The following is an 8,895-nucleotide window of genomic DNA, read 5'->3' on the forward strand; positions in this document are numbered from 1 at the left end:
TTACAAAAAATACCCAAAAAAAACATTACATAAACACTCAATTACATAAACCTTACACAAATACCAAAGAAAACATCACATGAACACCCAACACTAACCAATTAGTGAGCATGTGCTAATGTTTCGCCCGTTTTTTGGGCTTTGTCCAGGGAAAGTTCTTTTCACAATATTTGTGCCGATTTTTTGGGCTTTGACAAGGCAAAGTTCTTTTCACAATATTTGTTTAACATCAATTTGTATACATTTCGAGTACCGTTGTTAACATTGCTGTTTTGTTCAGCCTAATCAAACATCATTCATTTGTGTATCCTATTAATTAGTGAGCTCTCAAAATATATTCTGTAAGAGAAAAGGGAAAAGAAAGACATGGGAATAAGTGGTTGTGCAGGGTAGCTAAATTTCCAAAACCGCTATCTCATTCCATTTTACCATACCAAAATACATTAATATGGGAACATTGTTAATGGCCTGTAGCCCTGTTAGTAACTTGTGGTTCCGATTCCAAAATCACTGGTCCACACCTCCACCAGACATTCTCAAGTAGTTTTAAATTTCTGTCTAGAGAGCAGTGTTAAGTGTTATCCCTTTACCATATTTGCTGATAAATGAAATCAAACACCCCTTCTTACCTCACTATTTGAACTTGTATATATCACCCAAAATTTAAATGGCCCAATACGATCCAGACAATAATTTAAAGTCCTTTAACCTGTGATGCGATGAAGATCATGATGTGCGGTTATAGTATCTATTCAATTGAATCATTATAATTCATTTGTGTGAAATTCCTGTACCTGTTAAATTTAGTATGTTTGATTGGTCGGCAACCTTGTGTCTATGCACGTGACACCTGGTCTTCCCATTATTTTCAGACTTCCAATTTGCACTTTACTCTGAAAAATATATTTTGAGTGGATTGTGTCCTCCAACGTATTCCTCATCTTAGATGTATTCCATCCAGCTTTGCTGCTCTTAGGAAATAATTTTCGGCAGAGGGCGCCGTGCGTCGATGTCGTCGAGTCGATGGTCCCTCGAAGGCCTCCGTCAAGGGTGACGTCATCAGGTGCAAAAGTAGCACGTGTGACGCCCGTTGGCCTCAGTTCCGTTTTTCCGCAGTACGTTGCTTCGGACATTCGGCGCACTTCGAGTTCTGTCAGGAAATATAATATTACGAGAAGTAATTATGTCCTCGTCATCGACGCCGCCCACGACACCGAGATCGGGTTTTAAGAAATGCAAGTCGTGCGCCTCAAAAATGTCAATCACGGACCCGCACCACAAGTATTTGTGGTGTCTCGGGGAAGGCCACGACATGGAGGCCTGTTCGAAGTGTCAGGTGATGACGGGAAAGGCCTTGCGAGAAAGGAGAGGAAAGCTACAGGTAGGTCGGAAGGATCGGAAAGCCTCTAGCGTCGAATCGAGACCCCATGGGGAAAAATCTCCTTGACGCGAAAGGCATAGATCCAGATCTCGAAGCGATTCTCATCGCTCATTGTCTTCGTCGAAAAAGTCGAAGAAACGACGCCATAGATCTCCCTCCACCTCGTCAGACGAGTCTCCGAAAATGAAATGCCCCACAAAACATTAGTCTTCTGAAGTGTGGGAAGCATTTAGGGTCAAAATGATGGAGGTGTTTGAGAAAGCCTTGGTCCACGCCGTCTTCGAAAGCCGGCCGGGAGCGTCATCGCTCCGACACTCGCGCGCCCTCGAGCCCAGGTGATCGTAAAAGGAAGGATAGGGAACCTTCCAGGACGCCGAGCGAAAAACGCTCGAGTCGAGTCTTCCGCTCGAGGTCACCGACGCCGTCCGAGACCTTTCACACCTCGAAGGAGAAACTGTCGAAGGCCGCCTCAACGCCCTCGAAGCAGACTCTTTCGACGACCACGATGTCATCGACGCCGTTGATGCCTTTATCGACGTCGACACCGAAACCCTCAGCGCCAGGCTCCAACCAAGCCAGGGCAGCCAGAAAAAGAGAAGGAAAAAGTTAAAAAACATGTAATTCCTTCAGAGCCTGGTACTACACCTCTTCCTCCTCCTCTCCCAGAGAAGGTTTTCAAGCCTCTCCCTAGAAAGGAGTTTTTCAAATCCTTGACCTCAATTTTTGAGGAACAGGAGAAATCTGAGGAGGAAAATGTACCTTTTGGATTAGAGTATGGCACCCCAAATGTCCCAGAATGCTTGATCTCAGAAGAAAGCAGAATGAGGGATTTGGTGGAGTCTTTGCACAATGCAAGTGGCATTGACACCTCTCCTGAGAATGACTTCGGTAGACCAGATCCAGAAGAGCATGCCAGTCCATTTTACCGTCAGTTAATAACCAAGGTGGTAGATTACTTGAGATGGGCTAGACCACCAGCCCAATTCGTCCAGGACGATTTAACAGACATATTGGACCATGGTCCCACTGAAGACCCAGTACTACCTTTTCATGTAGCCTTACAAAACAGGATGGCCAAGAATTGGGAAACTCTGGATTCTATTCCTCCGGTAAATAAATCCCTCGCATCAAAATACCGGCCAGCCAGTAGCGACCCCGGCTATCTGTCAAAACATCCAACTCCCGAGAGTTTGGTCATACAGGCAGCCACAGCTTCCAACAAACTTGCGTACCCGTCTATCCCTCCAGACAGGGACGATAAGCGTGTGGATGGTTGGGCACGGAAGGTATTTTCAGCCGGGAGCATGGCATTAAAATCTGCCAACTCCACATGTGCCTTGGCAACATTTTCGTACACTCTATGGGAGTGCATTGCAATGGCGGCGGAGCACATACCACAAGGGGAAGAAAGGGAAGGTTTCCTAGCCATCGTTAGAGATGGAAAGGAGGCCATGCAGGAATCCCTTCAATCTGGATTGGACACTGCGGATAGTGTAAGCAGGTCCATGGGCACTAGCACGGTAATGCGCAGGTTTGCGTGGTTACGGAAGTCGGGTTTTGCACCGGACGTACAGAACCGCCTCCTGAACATGCCCTTTGACGGGTCTCACCTTATTGGCAACAATGCTGACGAGAGCCTTGAGAGGTTGCAGACCTCAAAAGCAGCGGCAAAATCCTTAGGAGCTGCTATTAGGCAACCTCAGCCTTTTCGTGCGCAAGGGCAATCATGGAGGGGACGATCCTATCGTTACTACACCTCATACGGGAAGACGAGAGGAATGGCCAGTCAAAGGGGCCAAAGAAAGGCCACTCGTGGTGTACGAGGAAAACATGCTAAACCAGCTCCAGCTGCAGCCTCTTTGCCATCAGCAGCTGCAACATCCGCCACAAAACCACTTTGAGGACTTGCACCACAAAACACCTGTAGGAGGCAGGCTGTCGCAGCATCTGCAAGAATGGCGAGCCATTACTTCAGATGTTTGGGCTCTAGAAATAATAGCCCAAGGCTATTGCCTTCCTTTTCTAAAGCAACCTCAAAGCAATCCACCAGGGAGACACCCGTTGAAACTTTCAAACCCGCTCCTACAGCAGGAAGTTCTAACCCTGCTGGAGAAAGGTGCTATAGAACCAGTACCTGCAGCGGAGAGGAACAAGGGTTGGCACTCCCCGTATTTTTTGATCCCCAAAAAGGACAGAGGACTGAGACCCATCTTGGACTTAAGAAACTTGAACAAGTTCCTCAGGAAGGACAAGTTCAAGATGGTTACCCTTTCTCAGATCCTTCAGGCCCTTCAACTCCAGGACTGGTTGGTGTCATTGGACCTCCAGGATGCTTATTTTCATGTGCCGATTCATCTCAAACACAGAAAATACCTGAGGTTCGTAGTTGGCGACTCACACTATCAGTTTCGAGTCCTGCCATTCGGGTTGACCTCCTCCCCGAGGGTCTTCACCAACTTAATGGTAGTGGTGGCAGCGCACCTCAGGAGAGGGGGGATTCATGTTTACCCCTATCTGGACGATTGGTTGATCAGAGCGCGCACTGCCGAGCAAGCACAGGATCATCTGAAAGTCACCTGCCACTTCCTCCACAAACTGGGCTTCTCCCTCAATTTCAAGAAGTCACAGATGACTCCTTCCCAACAGCTTCAGTGCATAGGAGCTGTATTAGACAAGTCCTTGGGAAAGAGCTTGCCTCCCAAGTCGAGGGCTCAAGACATTCTTCAGATGGTTTCCAAATTCCAAAATTCCCAAAATCTCCAGGCTTACGACTTTTTAAGGTTGCTCGGCCTCATGGCATCCTGCATTTTTCTGGTGCCAGAGGCACGCTTGAGGATGAGATCCCTTCAATGGGCCCTAAAGACTCAGTGGTCCCAGTTCTCGGGTCAAATGACAGATCTTCTTCAGATTCCGAACAAGGTCAGACAAGACCTTTTATGATGGACCTGTATGGAGAACATTCTAAAAGGAGAACCCTTTTGGCAACCATGGCCGGAGATCACAGTAGTGACGGACGCCTCACTCCTGGGGTGGGGAGCTCATGCCAACGATTTGACAATCAGCGGTCGTTGGTCTCCATCGGAGTCCAAACTACATATCAACCTTTTAGAGCTGAGGGCAATCAGACTAGCGCTGAAGGCCTTCCTGCCATCTGTCAGGGGAAAGAATGTCCTGATAATGACAGACAACACAGTGGCCATGCACTACCTAAACAAAAGAGGAGACGTGGGGTCACTACCCCTGTGCAGAGAGGCAATGCAGCTCTGGTATTGGGCGATTCAGGAGGGAATCTCTTTAACGGCAATTCATCTAGCCGGGTGTTAGGCAGAAACCTGTGCAGTTCCCTTTGGGAACACTGCAAAAGATTTAGGACTGCAGGTGTTAGCAGTAAACCCACTTGGTAGCAGTCTGTACCACCCAGGTTTACCTGGTAGCTGTGGCTGAGCAGTCAGACTTCCCTCAAGAAGAGTTAGGCAGTATGCAAAGTATACACAATAGGTACTCAGACACAATAGCACAAGCAAACACTGACCAGAGCTTTGGTATCAAAGTATGTAATTATTTATTTAAAAACACAGTGTTTGAAACACTCCAGCACTCTTATTGTAAAACACTCTAAACACAGTTACTATTATGATATATACAACCCTTATTCCTTATCAGACAAGTCTTAGTTAACACCACTTATTTCCAGACAGAGGTGAGCGCTTAACTATAGATGGCACTCCAATAAGTTCATGAAAAAGGGAGGGAAAAAGACAGAATATGTGAAGATACACCACTCTAAGATTTAGGAACACTTTTAGCAAGGCAGAAGAGCAAAAGTCACTGGTGAGCCAAAGTCCATAGGCTCGGCCCACTCTTAGAGAGAGCAGAGCACAAATGCGCCCAAGATCACACAGTTACACTAAGCTTTGAAAGTCTTGCAGAGAGTTCGAAAAGAGTTTAGAGAGGCTCAGAAAATTTTAGCCAGGGTGTCCCAGGCTAACCCAGGTTTGATGGCCGGGGGGCTAAATCTACCCCGTACAGTCGGTGGCAAGGGAAGCCAGGCGGAACACGGTATCTTAAGTGGGAAGGATCCTCCAGCGGTGGCAGTTGTTCCTGGCAGCGGGTGCAGGTCGCGGCGTCGTCCAGGGGAAGAGAAGATCTCGACTTGGAGGAAAGATGAAGGTCATTGCACTGCCAGGGAAGAAACCAGCCGCAGAGTTTTCCGGTTAAAGGTATTACCCTTTATTTCGCGGTCGTGGTAAAACGTGGTGTTCCGGTTGCCAGGGTGCTTGGCAGAGGCAAGGCGGCCACGAGATGCGTCAGGAAGGCGAAAATACGGTGAAACTGGTTATCCCCACCAGTCAAAGGAAGAAGACTCTCCAGCGGGAGATCTCCTCTGTCGTTGGGAAAAGTGGTGAGACGGTTCAGCAGGGCTCCACCGGTGGTGTCGCCGTAGCAGGTCGGCTCAGCTTCTCCCTCGTCGGATTCTTAGGTCCTATGGCGACTTCTGAAGTTCCAGTCCCCAAAGCCCTGCTTTTATGCAGAAAACCCCCATTCACTCAGCCTAGTTGTCACTCAATCATGCTAAGTGGTGAGCCGGCCGGCTCACCACTTGGGCCAATCAGGACGGAGTGCGACTTGATTTGCCTAGGCAACTCAGTCCAGGGTGCCTAAATCCCCCTCCACACCTCCTAAGTACCCCAGACAGAGTGGCACCACTTTGGAGGGCTTCTGTGGAGAAGCCAGCCAAAAAAGTGGAACAAAGGGCTCGACTTGGGTTGGAGTCACAGAAGAGAACACAAACGCCATTTTAGAACCGAGTTTTGGCAAAAAATACCAACCGGAGAATTAATAATAATTAAATAAACCGGCGGTATGTTCAATTCTATCGTAATTAAATAAATAAAGATAGTAGCCACGAACAATGGGAAAATCCCATAGAGAAATATTTGCGGTTGAATATAAAAAGTAGTATCCACTGCCACCAGCCAAAACTCGATCAGGGGGGACGGAGACGTGCCCCCTCGACTAACAGACCCCGGGGCAATCGAATTGCCCCGGCCAGTACGTCCACAATATGATGGTTTGTACTGGTTCTGTTCAGAATTCAAGACTAGTAAAGTCAATGGTGACTTTACATGCCCTGGGAGACAGTAGTCAGTCCCAGGGTATGGAGTCTATACTGGGGGTCACTATGACACCCCTGTGTTACTGCACTGAGGGTGCTGTGTAACACACATCACAAAAAACACATGAAGCCCTATGGAGTAAAAGACCCCATAGCCCATTAAACACATCTAGAGTCAAAGGAATACACTCAAATCATGTCCAAGAGTGAGGGTAAAAGAGTCTCACTCTTGGCAGGAGAAAAAAATAAACCCCAAAAATCCAGCAAAGCTGCTTGGGGACTCACTAGGTTAGGAAATTCAGCCTAAACAGAGAATTCTCCCTAAGACCGGGAACAGAATATGACGGCAGATACTCTGAGCAGGCAGAGCACGGTATCCCACGAATGGGAACTGGCTCAGGAAGTCATTCAAGAGATCTTCGCCCTTTGGGGAACCCCTCAAGTGGACCTGTTTGCAACCGGAATCAACCGAAAATGCAAAAGGTATTGCTCAAGTGAATTTCCCCCGATAGGAGCCCTCGGGGACGCGTTCATGGTGGAGTGGAATTTCCCACTATTGTACGCGTTCCCTCCGATTCCCGTCATTCCTCAGGTCATCAGGAGTCTGAGAAGGTTTCGGAGCCGCATGATCCTAATTGCCCCGTATTGGGCCAGGAGAACGTGGTACCCGGACCTTCTAGACATGTCCATCTGTCCTTCAGTACGTCTTCCTCAGAGAGAGAACCTCTCTCAAATGGAATGTCAGGTTCTCCATCTAGAGGTCAAAACGCTCAACCTTCATGCTTGGTATCTGAAAGGCTGAGATACAGGGATTGGAACCTTCCAGATGACGTTATGGAGGTGTTGCTTTCGGCAAGAAGGCCAGCAACAAAGTCTCTATACCGTTGCCGTTGGAAAACGTTTTGCAACTGGTGCAGAGAAAAGAATGTTGATCCTTTTCTGTGTTCTATTCCGGAAGTATTATCTTTCCTTCTGACCGTAGCACATAGAGGTCTGAATATCGGAACAATAAAAGGTTACCTTGTGGCGCTTTCCATCTTCAAGCGCTCATCGGAAGAATGCTCCTACTTCAAAATTCCTTTGATAACACAATTCATAAAAGGTCTCACTAATGTGTTTCCTCCTCCCCCTTTTCAAGTACCGATTTGGGATCTAAATTTGGTATTAAAATTCTTAATGTGTGCCCCTTTTGAGCCTATGCACACGTGTCCATTAAGGTTATTAACATGGAAAACAGCCTTTTTAGTTGCTCTAACATCAGAAAGAAGAGTGAGCGAATTGCAGGCACTATCTTCTGGTCCACCCTATACCGTGTTCCATGAGGACAGAGTTGTGTTGAGGGTTAAACCATCATTTTTACCGAAGGTAATATCTGATTTTCATTTAAATCAGAAAATTGTTTTACCCTAATTCTATCCTCCACCTCATCCTTCTAAGGAGGAAGAAAGACTACAGAGACTGGACCATAAAAGAGCTTTAAGCTTTTACATCTCTAGGCTTTCTAGACTTAGAGTGGACAACCAGTTGTTTATTGGCTACACTGGAAGAAAACTTTGTCAATCAGTAACAAAACAAACAATTTCACGCTGGATCGTGCTTTGAATTTCAGAATGCTACAGACTAGCACAAAAAGACCCACCAGAAGGGTTAAGAGCTCATTCCACCAGAGGCATAGCCTCTTCCACGGACCTTCAAAGAGGTGTCCCTATAAGGTCCATTTGAGAAGCAGCAACTTGGTCTTCGCTTCACACCTTCTCAAAATTCTATAACCTGGATGCTTCCCAGTCTAGGGAATTAACTTTTGGAAAAGCAGTGCTTTATTCTGCCATCTAAAGGCATTTAAAAAAAAAAAAAGAAAAAAAATTCTGACCCCTCCTCCAGAGGAACTATGCAAAATACTGCTTTGGGGGCCTATCTAAGATGAGCAATACGTTAGAGGACACAATCCACTCGAAGAACAAGTTACTTCTTACCTGGTAAGGTTCTTTCGATTGGATGTTCCTCCAACGTATTCCTCATCGCCCTCCCAACCTACCCCCTGTAGCTTTTTTCCGGGTTATTGCCATTGCAAGATCTCGCAAGGCTGATACCTGTCTGCCGGCACAATCTACAAAAAGAGTACAAGATCACAGATACAAAAGAGGGGAAAAACAGAACTGAGGCCTACGGGCGCCGCACGTGCTACTTATACACCCGATGACGTCACTGTTACGAAGGGTACACGTGGATGGTCATTGTGGCGCCGCTGGTGCTACATGCCTTCGATTCATAACGTTACTCCCAAGATGGCGCCGTACGCACAGGGTGTCGGGCCATGGTTCCCGCAGTTACCTGAGGATACTCTGCCCACATATCGGGAGGACAGTACATCAGCAACCTGAACGGAAGCCGCAGTGCG

Source organism: Ambystoma mexicanum, chromosome 1q (genome assembly GCF_040938575.1).
Source record: "Ambystoma mexicanum isolate Mex_15411 chromosome 1q, UKY_AmexF1_1, whole genome shotgun sequence".
Classification (NCBI taxonomy): domain Eukaryota; kingdom Metazoa; phylum Chordata; class Amphibia; order Caudata; family Ambystomatidae; genus Ambystoma; species Ambystoma mexicanum.